At 47.6% G+C, this 22,381-nt stretch overlaps 1 protein-coding gene across 2 annotated transcripts in view; it reads left to right on the forward strand.

Annotated features, from left to right (window-relative positions):
• Nucleotides 1-22,381, forward strand: part of nrip1a (nuclear receptor interacting protein 1a) — a 129,575-nt gene that overhangs the window by 35,356 nt on the left and 71,838 nt on the right. The window contains exon 1 of one of the 2 annotated variants that reach the window (XM_068041282.1): nt 4,486-4,552. The exons of the other annotated variant lie outside the window; for it this stretch is intronic. The gene's annotated coding sequence lies outside the window, so the exon portion shown is untranslated. Of the gene's footprint in view, nt 1-4,485; nt 4,553-22,381 lie in introns of those variants that run through there. 2 annotated transcript variants of the gene reach the window in all.

A 22,381-nucleotide genomic window follows, 5' to 3' on the forward strand; every position in this document is an offset into this window, starting at 1 on the left:
CTCTCCCATACGTAGAAACATTTGGGACCAAGGCCATCGCAGACGGACTGTATGTGTCCCCTCTAGTACATGATATCCACTTTATTTTAGTTAGTTTGTACCATACAGTGTGCAGTGAGACATGAAGGCCAAGAGCTAAAACTTCATGGGCAAGGTCATAACCTTCCAACTCTCTCCCTGCTGCCCTCCCATCTTCCATAAACTTCAATTAATCTAATATTCCACTGCCTATATCTTAACTCACACCAAATCCTGTTCATTCATCACCCTCTATACTCACCCTCTGTACTCGCTGACTTATATTGGCTGCTGATCCCCAATTTTAAAATTCTCACCCTTGTGTTCAAACCCCTATATGGCTTCACCCCATTTCCGTAACCTCCTCCAGTCCGACAAGCAACAACAACTTCTATTTATGTAGCTCCTTTAACACAGTAAAACGTCACAAGACGCTTCGCAGGAGCCTTATCAAACAGTTTGACACCGAACCATGTAAGGAAATGTTAAGGCAGATGATTGGTCATTAGTTCTAAGTGGCTTCTTAAAGGAGGAAATAGAGGTAGAGAGGTGGGGAGATTTAGGGAGGGTATTCCAGGGCTTAAGGTCAGGCAGTTGAAGGCACGGACACCAATGGTGGAGCGATTAAATTCGGGGGATGGTCAAGAGGCCAGAATTAGGGGAGATGTCGGAGGGTTGTGGGGCTGGAGGAGATTACAGAGATAGGGAGGGGCGAGGCCATGGAGGGACTTGGAAACCTCCGAGAACTCTGAATACTTGCAATTCTGATCTCTTGTGCATTTCCATAACTCTCCCATTGCCTTCAATGATAAGCTCTGGAATTCGTTCCTTAAACCTCTCTTTTTCTTCAAGACCCTACTCAAAACTCTCTTTGACCAAGCTTCTGGTTGCCTGGGCGAATGCCTCTTTATGTGGCTCAGTTTTTAAGTATGTTTGATAACCCTCTTGTGAAGCACCTTGGAATATTTTACTACATTATATGCACCATATAAATGCAAAGTTTTGTTTTTGTCTGTGACGAGACCCCTGTATTTGCTTGAGTGCTCTACATGGTGTGACAAGCAAACTTGACAGAGTGAGTTTCAGGGAGGAGCGTGTAAACGCCAATCATGTGACTGCGGTGAGAGCCGCACAATGGAACTGAGCTGCCATGGGCTTTGCAGTGTAATTGCAATCAACTCAACTTTCAACCATGCAGAAAAAGGTGTCAGCCGTGGTATGGCGTGCAGCACTCTTGCCCCGGCATCAGAAAGTCATGGGTTCAAGTCCCCCACCACAGACTTGAGTACAAAATCCAGGCCAACGTTCCCAGTAGAGTGCTGCAATGTTGTCTTTCATAAATGACATTCAACCAAGCTCCTACCTGCCCTCTTAGGTGGCTGGTCTCCCACATTCTCCATTCTACTATCTGTGCCTTAACTGGCACCAAATCCTGTTCACCCATCATCCCTGTGATCACTGCCTCCTGCTCAAGCAACATCTTAATTTTAAAAATTCTCATCATTGTTTTCAAATCTTCTATGGCCTCGCCCCTCCCTATCTCTGTAATCTCCTCCAGCCCCACAGCAGTCCGAAATACCTGTGCTCCTCTAATTCTGGCCTCTTGTGCATCCCTGATTTTAATCACTGCACCATTGGTGTCCACGCCTTCAGTTGCCTAGGCCCCAAGCTCTGCAATACCCTCCCTACACCTCTCCGCCTCTACACCTCGCTTTCCTACTTTAAGACACTGCTTCGAACCTACCTCTTTGACCAAGCTTTTAGTCATCTACCCTAATGTGACTCGGTGTCATATTTTGTTTATAGCGCTTGGGACGTTTTATTACATTAAAGGTGCTGTATAAATATAAGTTGTTGTTGTTTTTGTTGATGTGAAGGATCCCAAGGCCACTATTTGGAAGAAGGAGAGGGGACTTCTCCCCGGCGTCCTGGCTAATATAAATTCCTCAAATGCCATCACTAAACCATACTATCTGGTCATTTATCCCATTGCTGTTTGTGGGATCTTGCTGTGCACAAATTGGTTGCCGCATTTCCTACATTACAACAGTGACTGCACTTCAAAAGTATTTAATTGGCTGTGAAGTGGTTTGGGACGTCCTGAGGTTGTGAAAGGTGCTATAGAAATGCAAGTCTTTCTTTAAAAGCCAGTTTTGAGTTCTGTTCATGGCTGAGTCATTACAGCACAGAGGGAGGCCATTTGGCCCATCCAGTCGATGCCGGCTCTCTGCGGCTGAAGTTAGCCAGCTTCCCCAATCTTGATGCTTAAACAATGCCTCCTGCTTACAGAGCAGGAAATGGAGGCTATGGGAGGGAGACAGGTAGCGTAAGGGAGTGAGGGAGCGAGAGAAAGGAGGGGGAGCAGGAGAGAGAGATAGATAGGATAGAGAGTGTGTGGATGTCAGCTGAGAGCAGGATTGGGCTGGGCTGTGTTGGGTTGTGATGCACTACGTGGTTGAATAGCTCACTGTCTAGGCCAGATCATAAAGAATAGCGAGTGAGAATGAGTAACCTGCCTACATTTTACTTTTTTGACCCAGGGATACCGAGTGCGTTTCCAGGTCCTGTTGCTGTCCCCGACTGAGATTGACTGTTTGTGTGGCTCAGTACCATTCTCCCTTGTTTTCCTTTAACCCAGTGAAGTGGTACAATAACTGCGGTGGGTACAGAGTTCAGGGGATAGCTTACTAACATCGAGACTATTGTTGCTATGGTTGTGCTTGAGCTGCATTATGTAAGATATTAGTCACCAGTCACTTCACGGAGCGATCTGTTGTATATGCTGATCTCTATATCTCTCTGTATCCATTCGTACATCATTCTTCTATCAACTATATCTGTGTAATTATCATCTATCTATTTATCATCTATCTCATATCTAACCAATTATTTTTCTACCCATCATAAACACAGGATTTGCACATTAACTTCCTGTGTGTCGCAATTCCTGTGTCACAATAAGAGGACATTTTTTGCAGCGACATGGAAGATTTTTCCAGCAATTTTCTGTTTAATTTTTAAATTAATCTGTTCAATTGGAATGTACAAAGACACTTTGGCTATCAGGAGTAAATGCTTCTTAAAACGATGTTCAGAGCATCTCTCTCAGAAGACTTAAAAAAAAATAATTAGCCCATACCGCACTTAGACAAAGAAAGCCAGTCATTGCGTTTCTGATTCTCACTTGCAGCCTGAAGAGCAGTTTAGTTCATTCTCCCTAATCAATCAATTCATCTTTGGTCTTAGTCTCTGTTTACTTAACAACAACTGGGCTCTGTGGCCTTAAAGGAACACAGCTTCCACTGTAGGGATGGAGAAGTGGAGAGTACTTGGGTTGATAAATGGTACAAGAACCAGGGAGGAGATCAGGAGAATTTTTTTTTTCACAGCGAGTTGTGATCTAGAATGTGCTGCCTGAAAGGGTGGTGGAAGCAGACTCAATTGTAACTTTCGAAAGGGAATTGGATAAATACTTGAAAAGGAAAAAAAAATTGCACGGCTGTCGGGAAAGTGCAGGGGAGTGGGACTAATTGCATAGCTCTTTCAAAGAGGGATGATGGGCTGAATGGCCTCCTTCTGTGCTGTATGATTCTGTGATAATACAGTGTGCATTACATGTTATAACCCTTTTATCCTTATAAAACAGTGCAACCTCTTTCATGTCATCGAGATCTCCAAGTCCACATTAGATTATTAAACATCACTAACACACACTCCTTAGACTCCAAAGTATAGCCTGCTGTTAGACATGTACAATAATCTTTTAAAACCAGACATTGACCTAAAACTTACAAGGACTCTGTAACCCGCTGTGACCTCCTCCGATTCTGGCCTCTTGGGCATCCCAGATTTTAATTGCCCCACCATTGGCGGCCATGCCTTTAGCTGCCTGGGCCCTAACCTCTGGAATTCCCTCCCGAAACCTCTCCATCTTCCACATCTCTCTCTCTCACGCCTCTCCTTTAAGATGCTCCTTAAAAACCTAACCAAGCTTCTGGTCATCTGTCCCAATATCTCCTTATTTGGCTAAGTGTCACATTTTGTTTGATAACACTCCTGTAAAGTTTTCGGGAAATGTTACTATGTGAAAGGTGCTACATGAATGCAGCCTATTGTTGATGTCGTACAAGTATTGCATGCAGCCCTGCCTTCGATGCTTCGCTGAGATCTGAATGACATTGCACATCGTAACCCCCCTCCCCCCATGCCTGCTGACAATCTCACTGCTCACTATTGTCTAATCCCCTTTTCCTGTCTAATCCAATTCCTCAGTCGTCTAATCTCTTTGTTGATCAGACGCTGTTTTTCTATGCAGTTGAGTTGGGAATGATGTCAGATACTGGGCAGGAATGTAATTTAAGAGCTACCTGTAACTTGTAAGGGAAGGTTTACGGTCAGGTCAAGCATGTTTACTTATTAATGAAGGTCAGGGCAGATTGCATGGGAGATAACATTGCATCAGGTTTTACAGTTTCTTCCCCCGCCAGCCATCAAGCTCTTGACAAATGAAACACTTCTGTCAAATGGGATCTGGGTAAGTTTCCTGCTTTTGTGTCGGGTGGCACAGTGGGATAGTGCCGCTGATTCCTGCAGTGCAGCCAGTGGCATCTTCAGGATAAATTGGTTGACTGGCAAACGAAGCTCAGTAGAAACCTCAAAGGCTGTGACTAGGGGGACGGAACATTGGATCAGATGCCAGCTTTTCACCTCTCGGCTCTGGGTTGTTTGCTGTAAATTTCTATGTGAAATGAGCTTGGGCTGGAAATTATAACTAACATTATTGACAGATGTGACCTGGGAGTGCTTTCGCACAGGCATGATGGGCTGAATGGCCTCCTTCTGTGCTGTAAGATTCTATTCTATGCTGGATCAAATAGGAAGGGTACCATTGCCTCGATGTGGCGCTGTATATCCCGGGTGTTGGGTTGCGTTGACTGGTGTGGGGCCCACAGCGCAGGGTCTGTTTCCACAGGGCAGGACATCATTGAGGTTGAATAGTGGTGGAGAGAAGCCAAAGCAAATGAGGACTTCAATCGTTGATGCCAAGCTTAAGAAGTTATAGATTGTAGGGGAATTAATGGGCATTGAGGAACTGCATAGTATCAGCTACCTGAGAAAGATGAATTAGATTAGGGTGGCACAGTGGTGCAGTGGTTAGCACCGCAGCCTCACAGCTCCAGCGACCCGGGTTCAATTCTGGGTACTGCCTGTGTGGAGTTTGCAAGTTCTCCCTGTGTTTGCGTGGGTTTCCTCCGGGTGCTCCGGTTTCCTCCCACAGCCAAAAGACTTGCAGGTTGATAGGTAAATTGGCCATTGTAAATTGTCACTAGTATAGGTAGGTGGTAGAGAAATATAGGGGCAGGTGAGGATGTGATAGGAATATGGGATTAGTGTAGGATTAGTATAAATGGGTCGTTAATGGTCGGCACAGACTCGGTGGGCCGAAGGGCCTGTTTCAGTGCTGTATCTCTAAATCTAAAAATCTAAGTTTGGGAGGCTTTCATTTCAACGCAGGAAGTAGCAAGGGAGAAGAGAGCGCAGGAACAAAAACGGAAAGCGCTGGAAATACACAGCAGGTCTGGCAGCAACTGTGGAGTGAGAAGCAAAGTTAATGTTTCAGGTCTGTGACTTTTCATCAGAACTGGCAAAGGTTAGAAAAGAATTAGGTTTTAAGCAAGTGAAGGGGAGCGGGTGGGGGAGAGGACAAAGGGGAAGGTGTTTGATAGGGCAGAGGGAGATTAAATAACAAAGCTGTCCTGGGACAAAGGCAAAGAGTGTGTTCATGCTTGTGGTGAAAGAGAAAGCATTAGTCCACAGAGACTGCGAATAGCGGAACAGTGAGCAGCTCTGTCTACATGAAAAGCAGGCATATGGTTAAAAAATAAAATATTAAAAAAGGCCAGTATTGCTCTGAACTTATTGAACTCAATGTTCAGTCCACAAGGCTGTAGAGTGCCTAATCGAAAGATCAGGTGCTGCTCAGCCTGTTCCTGCCCCAGTGAACTTATTTCTTCTTATCTTGACTCTATCTTTTCTCCGCTGGTCCAGTCTCTTCCCACCTACACCCGTGACTCTTCTGACACCCTACGTCATTTTGACAATTCCCAGTTTCCTGGCCCCAACCGCCTCCTCTTCACTATGGACGTCCAATCTCTCTCCACCTCCATCCCAACCCAGGACGGTTTGAGGACTCTCTGCTTCTTCCTTGAACAGAGGCCAAACCAGTCCCCATCCACCACCACCCTCCTCCGCCTGGCTGAACTTGTTCTCACATCGAACAACTTCTCCTTCAACTCCACTCACTTCCTTCAAGTAAAAGGTGTTGCTATGGGTACCTGCATGAACCCTAGTTATGCCTGTCTTTTTGTGGGATATGTCGAACATTCCTTGTTCCAATCCTGCTCAGGCCCCATCCCCCACATCTTTTTCCAGTACATTGATGACTGTATCGGTGCCGTTTCCTGCTCCCGCCCCGAACTGGAAAATTTTATCAACTTTGCTTCCAATTTCCACCCTTCTCTCACCTTTACATGGTCCATCTTTGACACTTCCCTTCCCTTCCTCGACTTCTCTGTCTCCATCTCTGGGGATAGGTTGTCTACTAATATTCAATATAAGCCCACTGACTCCCACAGCTACCTTGACTACACTTCGTCACACCCTACCTCCTGTAAGGACTCCATTACTTTCTCCCAGTTTCTCCGTCTCTGACGCATCTGCTCTGATGATGCTACCTTCCACAACAGCGCTTCTGACATGTCTTTCTTTTTCCTCAAAGAGGATTCCCCCCCCACTGTGGTTGACAGGGCCCTCAACCGTGTCCGGCCCATTTCCTGCACCTCTGCCCTCACCCCTTCCCCTCCCTCCCAGAACCACAACAGGGTTCCCCTTGTCCTCACTTTCCACATCCAAAGAATCATCCTCCGACATTTCCGCCACCTGCAGCATGATGCCACCACCAAACACATCTTCCCCTCGCTTCCCCTGTCAGCATTCTGAAGGGATCGTTCCTTCCACGACATACTGGTCCACTCCTCCAGTATCCCCGACACCTCGTCCCCTTCCCACGGCACCTTCCCATGCAGTCGCAGTAGGTGTAATACCTGCCCTTTTACCTCACTATCCAAGGCCCCAAACACTCCTTTCAGGTGAAACAGCGATTTACTTGTACTTCTTTCAATTTAGTGTACTGTACTGGCTGCTCAAAATGTGGTCTCCTCTACACTGGGGAGACCAAACGCAGATTGGGTGACTGCTTTGCGGAACACCTCCACTCAATCTGAAAGCATGACCCTGAGCCTCAGGTTGCTTGCCATTTCAACACTCCCCTCTGCTCTCATGCCCACATTTCTGTCTTTGGTCTGCTCCAGTGTTCCACTGAACATCAACGCAAGCTGGAGGAGCAGCACACGATCTTTCGATTAGGCACTCTACAGCCTTGCGGGCTGAACATTGAGTTCAATAACTTCAGAGCATGACTGGCCTTTTTTTAATATTTTATTTTTTAACCATGTGTCTGCTTTTCATGTAGTCAGAGCTGCTCATTATTCTGCTATTAACACTCTCTCTGGACTAATGCTTTGTCTTACACCACAATCACTAACAAACGCTTTGCCTTTGTCCCAGGACAGCTTCGTTATTTAATCTCTCCTGTCCTATCAAACACCTTCCCCTTTGTCCTCTTCCCCCACCCCCTCCCCTTTACTTGCTTAAAACCTAATTCTTTTCTAACCTTTGCCAGTTCTGATGAAAGGTCACAGACCTGAAACGTTAACTCTGCTTCTCTCTCCACTGATGCTGCTAGACCTGCTGAGAATTTCCAATATTTTTGTTTTTGTTTCAGATTTCCAGCATCTGCAGTATTTTGCTTTTATTTAAGAGAACGCAGGAATGTTTCTTTAGAACTTTGTACACTTTCCCCCAACATTACAACAGTAGCATGTGTGTTTGTGTCACTTTGTTAGTGTGTGCATATGTATGTTTGTGAGTTAGTGCAAGTGGGTGCAATTGTGTCTGTGAGTTTGTCAGTTTGTTAATGTGTGCGAGTGTGTCAGTGTATGTGAGCTGTGTGTGTGAGTTTCTCAGTATGTGATTGTGTCCATGTTTGGGAGTTTGTGTGTGTGTCAGTGCATGGTTAAATTTGTAGGGGTGTGTGAGGCCCTGTGTGTGTATCTATCTGTGTGCATGTGTGTCTGTGTGTTTTTTAATTCATCACATGTGGGCTTCACTGGCTAGGCCAGCATTTATTGCCCATGCCTAATTGCCCTTGAGAAAGTGGTGGTGAGCAGCCTTCTTGAACCGTTGCAGTCCATGTGGGATAGTTACACCAACAGTGTTGTTGTTCCTTCTGTGTGTCTCTCTATGTGTCTGTGTCTGTGCGTGTGCATCTGTGTGTCTGTGTATCTGTGTGTGCATATTTCTGTGAGTATCTGTGTGGTGTGCACGTTTCTTCATGTATGTGTGTGTGGCTGTGGTGTGTGTGTGTATCTGTGTAGTGTGAGTGTGTGTCCATAAGTGTGTGTGTGTGTACGTGTGTCAGTGTGGTGTGTGAGTCTGAGTTGAGTGTATGATATGTGCTGTATGTGTGTGTGCGGTGTCTGTGTGGTGTGTGTGGCAGGGTTAGGCACCAACATGTTGTACCAGGGACGTTTGACTAAATTATTGACTCAGCCATAGACAGGGAGGCAATTAATCTGTATATAAAGTGTATAGCCAATCTAATGCCATCAAAACACAGTCCGATTTAAAACACATTTCTTACGGTTTAGTGAGGTACAAGGCATTGTTTTTGCTTACACAAGTAGTCAATGTCTGCCCACACATTTAGTGTAGCAATGTGGCGAATTCGGATAGATGTCCATCTGTCAGGGGTGATCGTGAACTCTCTCCCTCAATGTGTCCATCCCACTCTCCCCCCTCTGTGTCCATCCCCCTCTCCCCCATTGTCTACCCCCTCTGCCCCTCCCTGTGTCCATCCCCCTCTGTGTTTATCCCCCTCTCCCCTTCTCTGTGTTTATCCCCCTCTCCCCTTCTCTGTGTTTATCCCCCTCTCCCCTTCTCTGTGTTCATCCCCTCTCCCTCTCTCTGTGTCCAGCCCCCCCTTCCCTCTGTGTCCATCCCCCTCTCCTCCTCTCTGTATCCATCCCCCTCTCCCCTCTCTATGTTCATCCCTTCCTCTGCGTCCATCCCTGTCTCCCTCTCTGTGTCCATCCCCCACCTTTCTCTGTGTCCAACCCCACCCTTATCTGTGCCCATCCCCCTCTCCCCTTCTCTGTGCTAATCCCCCTCTCCCCTTCTCTGTGTCCATTCCCCACCCTTCTCTGTGTCCATCCCCCTCTCCCCTTCTCTGTGTTCATCCCCCACCCTTCTCTGTGCCCATCCCCCTCTCCCCTTCTCTGTGCCCATCCCCCTCTCCCCTTCTCTGTGTCCATCCCCCTCTCTCCCTCTCTGTTTCCATCCCCCACCCCCCTCTCCCGTCCCTGTGTCCATCCCCCTCTTTGTGTCCAGACCCCTCTCCCCTTCTCTGTGTCCATCCCCCTCTCTTCTCTGTGGTCCACCCCCTCTCTCCCTCTCTGTGTCCATCCCCTTCTCCCCCTCTCTTTCCATCCTGCTCTCCCCCTCTCTATGTCCGCCCCCCACTCTCCCCACCTCCCGCTCTCTGTGTCCATCCCCCTCTCCCCCTCTGTCCATCCCCCTCGCCCTCTCTGTGTCCATCCTCCTCTCCCCTTCTGTCCATCCCTCTCTCCCCTCTCAGTCCATCCACCCTCCCTCTCTAAGTCTATTCCCCTCTCCCCCTCTGTATCCATTCCCCTCTCCACTCCCCCAGTCTGTGTCCATCCCCCTCTCCACCTCCACCGCCACCCCCCCCTCCCCGGTCTGTGTCCGTCCCCCTCTCCCGCCACCGTGTCCAAATATCTCTCCCCACCGTCTGTGTCCATCCCCCTCTCCCCCTCCCCTCTCCGCTCCCTGGGCCGGCGCTTGTTTGCAGGGCTGCCTGACTCTCAGCATGCTCCCGCCACTCCGTACTGCGTCTCTGGCTTTGTGCTGTCCCGCTTCCTGCTCTCCCCTCGGCCTCTCTCTCCCTTTACCCAGCAGCAGCCGTTCCCACTCACTCCCTTAACAGCGCAAAAACAGCAGGGGTGGGCAATCCCAGAGTGCCTGCCCAGTGAACCGCTAATCAGTGCTCATCCTGCCAGGCAGCCCGCTGTCAGTCACAGTAGTGACCAATCACAGTCAGGCATCCGCCGACTGTCAGACGCAGTCCCGCCTCTGCCTGACCTACACTTTAATAGGAGAACTGTGAATCAAAGCCGAGCCACGGGCAACCCGCTGTCAGTCAGAGGATTGGCCAGCCAGATGGAAGCCACGGACTTCAAAATTGTTTACCATGGGCACTGGTGTCCATGTCCGGACATGTTGCCGACCCCTGGTTTGTGGTATGTTTGTATGTCAGTGTGGTGTGTGTGTATCAGTGTGGTGTATGTGTGTTAGTGTATGGTCAGTGTGGTGTGTGTGTATGTCAGTGTGGTGTGTGTGTGTGTGTATGTCAGTGTGGTGTGTGTGTGTGTGTATGTCAGTGTGGTGTATGTGTGTTAGTGTGTTTGTGTATGGTCAGTGTGGTGTGTGTGTGTGTGTATGTCAGTGTGGTGTATACAAAGAACAAAGAAAATTACAGCACAGGAACAGGCCCTTCGGCCCTCCAAGCCTGCGCCGATCCAGATCCTCTATCTAAACATGTCGCCTATTTTCTAAGGGTCTGTATCTCTTTTCTTCCTGCCCATTCATGTATCTGTCTAGATACATCTTAAAAGACGCCATCGTGCCCGCATCTACCACCTCCGCTGGCAACGCGTTCCAGGCACCCACCACCCTCTGCGTAAAGAACTTTCCACGCATATCCCCCCTAAACTTTTCCCCTTTCACTTTGAACTCGTGTCCTCTAGTAATTGAATCCCCCACTCTGGGAAAAAGCCTCTTGCTATCCACCCTGTCTATACCTCTCATGATTTTGTACACCTCAATCAGGTCCCCCCTCAACCTCCGTCTTTCTAATGAAAATAATCCTAATCTACTCAACCTCTCTTCATAGCTAGCGTCCTCCATACCAGGCAACATCCTGGTGAACCTCCTCTGCACCCTCTCCAAATCATCTACATCCTTTTGGTAATGTGGCGACCAGAACTGCACGCAGTATTCCAAATGTGGCCGAACCAAAGTTCTATACAACTGTAACATGACCTGTATGTGTGTGTGTATGTCAGTGTGGTGTATGTGTGTTACGAAAATGATTCAATTTTTTGTTAAGTTTTTTCTGAGGACTTGTGTTTTAAAACGAAAAAATTCCATGGATGTGTTTTTTTTTACAAAATTCACTGAAAGGACATTTGAGATGTTGTTTGAAAACAACCTTTGCTGCAAATCATGTGCTTTAAGCTCAATAAACAGCAGAAACCTTGGTGACCTGGGGAAGATGTTTACAGAGAAGCCACATGTCAACGTTTATGGAGGTCAGGAGGTTGACTTTCTGTTTGGGGTTTGGATATCTTTTCAGTTCAGTTGGGGTGTGAACTGTTTTCAAGACAGTTGATGTTTTGCTGCCAAGGGAAAAGAAACCCCAGCTCATTTTGCCAGCAACTTTCTAAGAGACCCTGAGAAGGCCAGTGTGTCAGCTCCTTTGTCCTCCTGTTTTTGGAAAAACCCTGCGATTCGAGTGTGTGCTGGCTGAAACTCCTGATACCACATGTCTCCTGCAAAGCCTATCAGACGATTTCTCAACATCTCCATAATAAATTGCTTCTGAAAATATCCTAGTGACCCATCTCCATATACCCGGATGCCAGACAAAAAGGGACAACTGACTTCCTTCCACATCTCTTTTTACTTCAAGAATTAGCAAGTATTTGGCCAAAGTATTCTTGTTTTTTTGGGGGGGTTTTTTGGTAACTGACCTCTACAGAGAGAATTTCTGGGGGGTTTTCAGTGTGTGTGTTGAGTGTGTGTGAGGGGCTAAGGTAAAGGGAACTTTAATGTTTCAATATGTGTGTTAATGCTTTGCTTCATAACTGGTTAAGTCTTGTTTGATAAACTAATAATTTTGTTGTTTATTAAAGAAACCTGGTTGGTAGATTTTATTCTGGGATAAAGAGTAGAGTATATGATTGACCACATCAGTAACTGGGTCAATAATTAAATATGTGCTGCTGTGGGGAAGTGGAACTAGAAAAGACTATGCGCTCCTCCAACATCAGTCGTAACTGTGTGTCTGTGTCTGTGTCTGTGTGTGTGTGTGTGTCTGTGTCTGTGTGTGTAAGCGCATGTGTGCATTGTAAAGGAGATGCGAGAGAACCTTCTTTAAGGGAGAGGGGGCAAATAAAACTGAGAGGATGAATTAGGAAATCAGATCCCGTTTGAACCATCCATCATTGCCCTGAGTTCACTGATCACCAGCAATGAACTGGTTAAGAGTGAGAAAGGATAAATTGTAAATCATGAAGTGTGGGGGGGTGGGGGGGGGGAGGCGGCGGTGGAGGAAGCGACCCAAGCACAATAACCTCTGAAGAGATTCCAAACGTCCTTCACTTTGCTCTCAAGGTTTGTGTCTGGTAAACGCAGAGTGCGTCTGTCTGCAGGCAGTTCGACCCTTGCTGTGCTCCTGACGAGGCTACAAGGTCAGCATAACCCACCTTCAAACTTTCAGCAAGAGCACCGACAGACACAAGAGAGAGAAAGAAGGGAGAGGAATGAGGCGGGGACAAGGGAAGGGAGTGAACGAGCGGCAAGAGAGATGGGGGGGGAGGGGAGAGAGAGGGAAAGGAGGGGAAACGGGGGGGAGAGAGAAAGGGAAAGGGGAAGAAAAACTCAGTGAATCGGATAATCAGCCAGGCAACACTGTGTCTCTCAGTGTGCCTATTTGTGCAGGAGATTGAGAGAAATCTCTCACACTGTTTCCTGGAAGAATTAGTCACAGAACATCTGCAAGGACATCTAATATTTAATTAATAAAATATGCAAATAATGCTGCTCAAACACTTCAAAGAGGCTTTGTATCCTTCTGAAAGGATTTCAGATCTTTTGTTTTGAAGAACACCAGATCATTTTGTGTCCAATCTCCACTCACACACAGGCAAACATACTCACACAAAAACACTCACACAGGCAAACACACTCACACAAACACACTCACACAGGCAAATACACTCACACAAACACACTCACACAGGCAAATACACACACAAACACACTCACACAGGCAAATACACACAGGCAAATACACACAGGCAAACGCACTCACACAAACACACTCACACAGGCAAATACACACAGGCAAACACACTCACACAGGCAAACACACTCACACAAACACACTCACACAGGCAAACACACTCACACAAACAAACACAGGCAAACACACTCACACAAACACACACAGAAAAGCAAACACACTCACACAGGCAAATGCACTCACACAAACACACAGATGCACATACACCGAGCAAACACACACACACAAGCAAACACACCCACAGAAACACACACAAGACACATGCACAGATATACACACACATGACAGACAGACAGGCAAACACACACAGGCAAACATGCAAACACACAGTTAGGCACATAGAGGCATGTGTACACATAGACATGTGCGCATACAGGCACACCAGACACACATACAGGTACCCACAAATAAACACATGCACACAGACACGCACTTAGATAAACACAAACAGACACACTCACAGACATTTATACAGGTACACAAACACAGAGAAAAACAGACATGCAGACACCCACAGACACACATGCTAATACACACAGATACACACACACACACATGCATGCAGATACACAACAGAGCAGGCCATTTAAAACGTGGAGACCTTCATTTTTAGCTCCTTGCACTCTTGCTGTGTGTGTACCTGCAGTTTTCAACAGTGTGTGTGTGTCTGATTGCTGGCATTCCCAAACAGTCAGTGTCGGGGCTACTCACTGTCCCAACCCCCACTCCTTTTGGGGTTACTCTATGAAAAGAAACTTGGGAGATGTTTCTGTGACACGCTTCAAATCCTGGAGGACCTTTGCTAGAAAGAAATCTTAACCGTGATTGGAATTTATTCAGTCATGTAACAGGCAAAAACACTCACACAAACACACAGACAAACACACTCACACAAACTCACAGGCAAACACACTCACAAAAACTCACAGGCAAACACACACACAAACACACAGGCAAACACACTCACACAAACTCACAGGCAAACACACTCACACAGGCAAACTCACACACAAACTCTCACACAAACACACACTCACACAAACACACACTCACACAAACACACACAAACACACACACAAACACTCTCACACAAACTCGCAGGCAAACACACACACAAACACGCTCACACAAACTCACAGGCAAACACACTCACACAAACACTCACACAGGCAAACACACACACATCTCTCATGACTTCTGCTTTTACATTTCTCGATTCATGTTTCCTTCCACTCTCTCCCCCCTCTTTTCATCCTCCCCTCCCCCTCTCTCCCTCCCCGTCTCTCCCTCCCCCCTCACCCTCCCCCTCTCTCCCTCCCCATCTCTCTCCCTCCCCGTCTCTCTCCCTCCCCGTCTCTCTCTCTCCCCCCACCTCTCCCCTTCTCTCTCCTCCCCTCACTCTCTCCCCCACTCTTTCTTCCTCTCTCTAACCAACTTTCTCTCCCCCTTCTCTGCCTCCTCCCTCCCCTCACTCTGCCTCCCCACTCTCCCTCCTCCCACTCTCCCATCCCTCCCTCTCTCTCCTTCCCTCCCTCTCTCCCTCCCTCTCTCCTTCCCCCTTTCCCTCCATCTCTCCTCTCTCCCTCCTCTTCTTCCTCCCCTCTCACCCATTCTCTCCCTCCCTGCCCTCCCTCCCACCTCCCTGTCTCCCCCTCCCTCTCTGTCTCCTCCCTCTCTCTTTCTTCACCCTCTCTTCTTTCCTCTCTTCCTCCCCTTTCTCTCTCTTGCTGCTCTCTCCACCCACTTTCCCTTCCTTTCCTCTTTTTTCCCCTCTCTCGTTTTTTTTGATCATCTCTCTCCTACTTTTTCTTTTCTCTTTGTATTCCCCTGTCTCTCTCTTGCTGTTACTCTTGGTGTCTCTCTTACACTCATGTTCCCTCTCTCTCTCTCTCGCTGTCTTTTACTCCTCTTTACTGTTTCTTTCCCTCCCTCTCTCTCTCTCTGCCCTATATCCTGTTGCTGTGGTTTGTGGTAAACGGGGAAATGCTTTTCCCTGTTCACTGAGACGCTCAGCACTGTGAGGGTTAAGTAGGCGACTGTGTGTTCTTTCATTCATGTTGCATCAGCTCCAGCCTGTGGACGGCATGTTACACCTGACAGGAAAACTGACTCTTTTTTAAAAAAAACTTGGTGTAATTGCTGTCTGCAGCTGCTCTCCGTTTTAACAAGGGAGAGTTTTCCTTTGGAGTCACTTTTGCCTTGTGTGACAGCTGTCGGAATAGCAAATCTTTCCTTGTTCTGAGTGTGTTTGTGGAAGTGTAGCTGTGCATGAGTGTGTGTGTGTTTGTGAGAGTGTATGTATCTGAGTGTGTGTGTCTGTGCGTGTGTGTATATGTGTGTGAGTGTGCCTGTGTGTGTCTGTGCTTGATTGTGTGTATGTGCGTGTCAGTGCATGAGTGCGTGTGTATGTGTGTGTGCGTGCATGTCTCTGTGTCAGTGTGTCTGTGTGTATGTGCCTGTGTGTTTGTGTCTGGCTCTGTGTGTGTTTGTGTATCTGTCTGTGTGTGTGTCTCTCTCTCTGTCTGTGTTTGTGTGTCTGTTTGTGTGTGTGTCTGTGTTTGTGCGTGTGTGTATTTGTCTCTGTGTGTTTCTCTGTGCGTTTGTGTCTCTGTGTGTGTATCTCTCCCTCTCTCTGTCTATGTGTGTGTCTGTGTCTCGGGCTCTGTGTGTGTGTCTGTGTCTCTTTCTGTGTCTATGTGTGTGTGTCTGTTTGTGTATGTTTGTACCAGTGTGTGTGGCTCTGTGTGTTTATGTGTGTGTCTCTCTTTGTCTATGTGTGTGTGTCTGTTTGTGTGTGTCTCTGTGTGCGTGTGTGTTTGTGTATCTGTGTGTTTGCGTCTGTGTTTGTGTGTGTGCGTGTGTGGCTCTGTGTGTTTCTCTGTGTGTTTGTGTCTCTGTGTGTGTGTGGCTCTGTGTGTCTCTGTGTGTGTCTCTCTCTGTCTCTTTCTGTCTATGTGTTTGTATCAGTGTTTGTGTCTCTGTGTGTTTATGTGTGTGTCTCTGTGTGTTTGCGTCTCTGTGTGTGTAGCTGTGTGTGTCTGTGTGTGTATCTTTCTCTTTCTGTCTATGTGTGTGTGTGTCTGTGTGTGTGTGTCTCTCTCTGTGCGCCTCCCCATCTTTTTAGCCTGCTTTCAGCCTGATGAATTACTGCTAAGTTACAAGGCAAGGGCGGCCCGACCCGTGTGACCTTGGCGAGGGAGTGGGAGGGGTTTTGTGTTGGAAGCTGAAGAGCTGGAGGTCACTGGAAAATGGAGGTCGTGAGAAGGTGGACATTCCACCAGGTGCTGGATGACACGAGTCATGTGGCTCGGGAAGCCTGTTGACATGGTCAATATTTCAAGGACATTATTTTCAGCAATGAATGTACTGTTTGTGCGAGAGAGCTTCTTTCCCTTACTCACCCTCCACCCTGTTCCCTCCTTCTACCCTGTCTTTCTCCTTCTCTCTGTCCCTTCCAGCCCTCACAGCCTCCACCTTCCCACACATCCCACTCCTGGCAGGATCAAGCAACGGATCAGATTCTGACTCTCGTCTTCATTTTATCCATTTAACCGACACATGCACATACAAAAAGAAGGGAATTAAAAGGGCCTTCATTCAGTTATAGACATGGCCCTGTAATATGTGTTCCTTTGTAGCCTTTGTCACGTTATCTTGTCCCCAGCCTCGCAGGATATCATCTAATTCCCTCGGCATGGAAAAAAGGGAGATGTCAATGGCTAACTACAATGAATTAGCCCAGCAAAGTAGATGAGCTTGTGAATTATTTGTGTTGGAAAGATGAAAAAAGCGGAGGAGGTATCAGTGGTGATGAGAGAGATACAGAGCAATAGGAGGTGATGGACAGAGATCGGAGGAGGGCAGATAGAAGGAGGGGAACAGATAGCAATACAGAAAGTCAGTAGCTAGTCCTGTTAACCTTGTATCCTTGTATTTATTTGCAGCTTTGTGTGTGTGTCTCTCTCTTCTGGTGAGATTTAAACCCATGCCCTGACATACGCACACTAGATTAAGAGGGAGTTACCGTAGATCCGGAGCTGGTGTCCTCTGCTTGTGTTTTTGTCCCTGGTCATAGTCAAGTCGGAGGGGACATGGATTTCACCTCCCTGTCCACTGCAGCCTCACCCGTGAGGGGTGACTGAGTAATGTGCCAATTAACATTCAGGCATTTCCCTCCCACTCTCAAACAGAGTTCAGGAAGGACTCCTTTTTGCTGCTCGGAACTGATCATTAAACTTTCCCTTTCTTGTCCCGTCCTTTTTGTTGTTGCTGTAGGATGTAGGGCTTGTTTGCTGTTTGGAAATTAGAAATGGTTGAAGCTTCTCTACCATCTCTCAATAGACAATAAGAGCAAAACAAGCCGATTGTATTGGAAGCACTGTGGAGAGAGAGAGTGTGTACAGAGTTACTGCCGATCAGAATTTGCAGAAACCAATTTTGTTTTTCTTCTCAAAAGGGAAAAGTCTCATTTTGAGGTTTCTCGGTAATTATTGTTGTGCGAAAGAACTTCAGTTACACTCTGAAAGGACAACAACAAAACTAATTTGAACCCTATTCTCACTGAGATAGTGTTTGTATGGAAGTGACTGTCCACTAAAGGCCTGCTACCCGACCCGAACCCGACGGGACCTGACGACAGGTGTCAGGTTTGGGTCCCTCCTCCGGGTCCGGATTTCGGGCTCGGGCTCGGGTCCGGGTCAGTCTGGGTCGGGTCGGACCCGCACAGGAAGTCTTGCATTTTGCTCTGCTGGAGTGGAGAGTATAAAAGTTTAAAAAACTTACCTGAGCTGGATTCCAGAACGTCAGGGAGAGAGACTCTGAGTCTGCGCAGTGAGCGTCTCAATGACGTCATCACGCTCACGCTGCAGCTTCCTTAATCCATCCATCCAAAAGCGGCACGATGGAATTAAGGTATGGTTCTGTCGGGTTCGGGTCAGGTTTTTTATTTGCTGACCTGAGCAGTCCTTTACACTCCACCCCTGTTCCCTGATTAGGGTTTCCCTGCCCATGCCCCTGGAGAGCAGTGGGGAACAGGGATTGAAGTGGGTCAGGAATGGGGGGTTCTGAAAGGCTCACAGTCAGTGCTGGGACACTCAGTCCTGTTATATACACACAGTCAGTGCTGGGACACTCAGTCCTGTTATACACACACAGTCAGTGCTGGGACACTCAGTCCTGTTATACACACACAGTCAGTGGTGGGACACTCAGTCCTGTTATACACACACAGTCAGTGCTGGGACACTCAGTCCTGTTATGTACACACACAGTCAGTGCTGGGACACTCAGTCCTGTTATACACACAGTCAGTGCTGGGACACTCAGTCCTGTTATGTACACACACAGTCAGTGCTGGGACACTCAGTCCTGTTATACACACAGTCAGTGCTGGGACACTCAGTCCTGTTATGTACACACACAGTCAGTGCTGGGACACTCAGTCCTGTTATGTACACACACAGTCAGTGCTGGGACACTCAGTCCTGTTATACACACAACCAGTGCTGGGACACTCAGTCCTGTTATACACACAGTCAGTGCTGGGACACTCAGTCCTGTTATGGACACAGTCAGTGCTGGGACACTCAGTCCTGTTATACACACACAGTCAGTGCTGGGACACTCAGTCCTGTTATACACACACAGTCAGTGCTGGGACACTCAGTCCTGTTATGGACACAGTCAGTGCTGGGACACTCAGTCCTGTTATAGACACAGTCAGTGCTGGGACACTCAGTCCTGTTATACACACAGTCAGTGCTGGGACACTCAGTCATGTTATAGACACAGTCAGTGCTGGGACACTCAGTCCTGTTATACACACACAGTCAGTACTGGGACACTCAGTCCTGTTATAGACACAGTCAGTGCTGGGACACTCAGTCCTGTTATAGACACAGTCAGTGCTGGGACACTCAGTCCTGTTATACGCACAGTCAGTGCTGGGACACTCAGTCCTGTTATACGCACAGTCAGTGCTGGGACACTCAGTCCTGTTATACGCACAGTCAGTGCTGGGACACTCAGTCCTGTTATACACACACAGTCAGTGCTGGGACACTCAGTCCTGTTATACACACACAGTCAGTGCTGGGACACTCAGTCCTGTTATACGCACAGTCAGTGCTGGGACACTCAGTCCTGTTATACGCACAGTCAGTGCTGGGACACTCAGTCCTGTTATAGGCACAGTCAGTGCTGGGACACTCAGTCCTGTTACACATACACGCAGTCAGTGCTGGGAGACTCAGTCTCACCTACCTGTGGTCTGGGGTTCCATCGCTGGGCCTGTATCTGAGGCCCTTACCGTACCGGCAGTTATCTCTGCTTCCAGTGCCGCTGCTGAGCTTGCTGAGCTGCTGGCCCTGTGATTGGCTATCTCCTCTTGGAGGCGGGATCCCAGTCTTTAAAGGGACAGGGATGCCGCCTCCTAAAACCTTGACACCAAAAGACGGGAGGATCGCTCTCGGGGTGGGGTTTGGGATCTGGGGATACAAAAAGGCAGAGGCGGGGTGCCCACACCTTTTTGGGCTAGTGCTGGGAGCCCCACCTCCTGCACAGAATCCAGCCCACAGTGTTAAGAGACCCATAGTTAAGACAATGTTAGATTTCCTGCCACTGCACACCTAATATTGGCACAGTATTTATGTGGGTGGGTGTGACTGAGGTCTGTCCTCCATTACACCCAATGAACAACTTTCTTACTGTCCTGTCCATTTTTCAGCGCACTCTCTGGGGGAAGGAACTTACGCCCTGTTGGTTTTGGGCTGAGTTTGCACCGATGAGCTGATAATGGCATGGTGACCATCTCCTGTGTCCTGACTTCATTTAAACTGAATGGCAATAGGCCACAAATAGCCCAGACCAGTTGGGTGTTGGCGAGTAGGTGGACATATAAGGACATAAGAAATAGGAGTAGCAGAGCCCCTCCAGCCTTCACTGCCATTCATTGACCTCCATTCCACATTGCCACTCTATCCTCCATATCCCCTTATTACCCTGGAGTCCAAAAATCTATTGATGTCTTTCTTGACTATACTCAACGACTGAGCATCTGCGGCTCTCAGGGGTGGAGAATTCCAAAGGCTCACAACCCTTTCAGTGAAGAAAATTTGAGAAGGTATTGAAGGCTTTGCTGAATCATTATTTTAGCAATTGCATTTCATTTAGCACTGGCTTTTCTGTCAATTCCCATGGGGCTTCCTTCACTCTGAGTTCCTCCTGACAGGGCACGATGGACTTCTCTTGTGGGATCCTCCTGTACCTTTAGTTTCCCAGAAGGAGATGAGAAACAAAGGGAGCTCAGAGTGACCCAGCTGCTCATTCAGGATGTATCCCAATGGTTTAGTTCCCAGCTGCTCGTCTCTGCTGTTCTGTGTCTCACCCAGTACTCTTCCCTTTGTATCGATCTATGTTTTTGTCTACCCTGATCCTGCCATGCTGGATGACTCCACGATTGAGCGAGAGAGTAGAAGAGCTGGATGTACTGGTCATCTTCCTGTGGTCTCCCCTGTCACCCACTTGGTGTGACTGCCCTCTCTTACTCCACTCTTACTCAGTCCAAACAAAGCTGACCTATTCCCATTCATGACTTTGCCTCCTGTCTCTGGAGTTGCAGTTATGAATCATCTTTCAATTCCTCAGGATGTCCAAAATTGCAACTATGCAGATTGAATTCCTTCTGAAAAGTTGTCACTGTTATCTGTACATGCAAGGCCCCACAAACAGCAATGAGGTCATTATAATTTCAAATCTTCACAGCCTGTGTCCTACACTGTCCTGTACTGTAACAGTCTGTGTTCTGTACTGTAACAGTCTGTGTCCTATACTGTAACAGTCTGTGTCCTGTACTGTAACAGTCTGTGTTCCATACTGTAACAGTCTGTGTCCCACACTGTCCCGTACTGTAACAGTCTGTGTCCTGTACTGTAACAGTCTGTGTCCTATACTGTAACAGTCTGTGTCCCGTACTGTAACAGTCTGTGTCCCATACTGTAACAGTCTGTGTCCCACACTGTCCCGTACTGTAACAGTCTGTGTCCTGTACTGTAACAGTCTGTGTCCCATACTGTCCTGTACTGTAACAGTCTGTGTCCTGTACTGTAACAGTCTGTGTCCCATACTGTAACAGTCTGTGTTCCATACTGTCCTGTACTGTAACAGTCTGCGTCCTGTACTGTAACAGTCTGTGTCCCATACTGTAACAGTCTGTGTTCCATACTGTCCTGTACTGTAACAGTCTGTGTCCTGTACTGTAACAGTCTGTGTCCCATACTGTAACAGTCTGTGTCCCACACTGTCCTGTACTGTAACAGTCTGTGTCCTGTACTATAACAGTCTGTGTCCCATACTGTAACAGTCTGTGTTCCATACTGTCCTGTACTGTAACAGACTGTGTCCCATACTGTAACAGTCTGTGTCCCATACTGTAACAGTCTGTGTTCCATACTGTCCTGTACTGTAACAGTCTGTGTCCCATACTGTAACAGTCTGTGTCCCATACTGTCCTGTACTGTAACAGTCTGTGTCCTGTACTGAAACAGGCTGTGTCCCATACTGTAACAGTCTGTGTTCCATACTGTCCTGTACTGTAACAGTCTGTGTCCTGTACTGTAACAGTCTGTGTCCCAAACTGTCATGTACTGTAACAGTCTGTGTCCTGTACTGTAACAGTCTGTGTTCCATACTGTCCTGTACTGTAACAGTCTGTGTCCTGTACTGTAACAGTCTGTGTCCCGTACTGTAACAGTCTGTGTCCCACACTGTCCTGTACTGTAACAGTCTGTGTCCTGTACTGTAACAGTCTGTGTTCCATACTGTCCTGTACTGTAACAGTCTGTGTACTGTAACAGTCTGTGTCCCACACTGTCCTGTACTGTAACAGTCTGTGTCCTGTACTGTCCTGTACTGTAACAGTCTGTGCCCCATACTGTAACAGTCTGTGTCCCATACTGTCCTGTACTGTAACAGTCTGTGTCCTGTACTGTAACAGTCTGTGTCCCATACTGTAACAGTCTGTGTTCCATACTGTCCTGTACTGTAACAGTCTGTGTCCTGTACTGTAACAGTCTGTGTCCCACA

The sequence above is a fragment of the Heterodontus francisci genome, chromosome 10 (assembly GCF_036365525.1).
Source record: "Heterodontus francisci isolate sHetFra1 chromosome 10, sHetFra1.hap1, whole genome shotgun sequence".
Taxonomy (NCBI): Eukaryota; Metazoa; Chordata; class Chondrichthyes; order Heterodontiformes; family Heterodontidae; genus Heterodontus; species Heterodontus francisci.